Source organism: Meles meles, chromosome 5 (genome assembly GCF_922984935.1).
Source record: "Meles meles chromosome 5, mMelMel3.1 paternal haplotype, whole genome shotgun sequence".
NCBI lineage: Eukaryota > Metazoa > Chordata > Mammalia > Carnivora > Mustelidae > Meles > Meles meles.
Window position 1 is genome coordinate 153604426 of NC_060070.1, and position 1001 is coordinate 153605426.

Sequence of the window (1001 nt, forward strand, 5' to 3'; positions counted from 1 at the left end):
GAGGAGCTTCAGCAAAGTTATCACAAAGGAAGTTACTGATTTCTGGATTTCTCAGCTCTCATCCACAGTAAGTCCATTTCCATTCTGTTTCCCTCTCTGTCAGTTATCATAAAGAAGCACACCCCTTTCCCTTCAAAGTGAGAGTTTTGCAGTCACAACTGCTTCGGAGTGATTGGATCAGAATTTATATAAGGGGAAAGCAGCTTTCGGAGAAGAGGAGAAGAGGAAAAAGCCTAGGCCCCGCTGGGAGTCGAACCCAGGATCTCCTGTTTACAAGACAGGCGCTTTAACCAGCTAAGCCACGGAGCCCGCACGTGCGCCTGCGCTAGTGCCGGGTCTGTCCTTGCTGTTCCATGAACTACTGTCGCCGGAGCGCGCAGAGCCCGTTCCCGCGAGAAAGCGCACGAAACCCAATACGTCGTTTCGTTTCTTGAGCGGGAGCAGCTTGGCGCCGCTTGCGTGTTGGGGCTCCCGGCACTTCACTCCGCCAAGAATAACCCTCAGGGACAGTCAAGGCCACGCACGTTCCGCCCCCGCTGGGATGAAGTCCTCCCGGAGCTCGCCGCGCTGGGGCTGCGCCCGGCCCTTGGAACACGGACGCGGCTCTCCCACGTCGGAAACTACCGGCTCTCAAAAGGGGGCTTCGTGCAAGGCTCTGGGGCCGCGGGATTGGGGCGCACTGCCGCCCCGCAAGCAGTGACTCGGCCGGGGGTCGGGGCCGAGAAGAGGGTGCGGGGTGCGGACCTCCGCGGAGTCAGTCACGTCGCAGTGTCACACCCATCACAAAGCGCAGTGGAAGCCTGGGGCGGGGGGTAGGGAGGTGAGGGAGAGGGGGCCCCGCCCGCCCGCCCCAGGGGGTGTCCTGGGTCCAGGTACGACCCTCCTGGGGCGGGGAGCTATATGGTCCCTGCGGACCACTGCCCCGCCCACTCCTGCACCATCAAAGCCTCACAGCGACCGCAACGCGCCATCAGCTCGCGGAGGTGACGCCTTCTCCCCTC

At 61.7% G+C, this 1001-nt stretch overlaps 1 non-coding gene across 1 annotated transcript; it reads right to left on the minus strand.

The window, feature by feature from the left end:
• Nucleotides 1–235: 235 nt before the first annotated feature.
• TRNAT-UGU lies at nt 236–309 on the minus strand. Its single transcript has one exon. It is a non-coding gene; the product is annotated as a tRNA-Thr (tRNA).
• Between the last annotated feature and the right edge of the window lie 692 nt (nt 310–1001).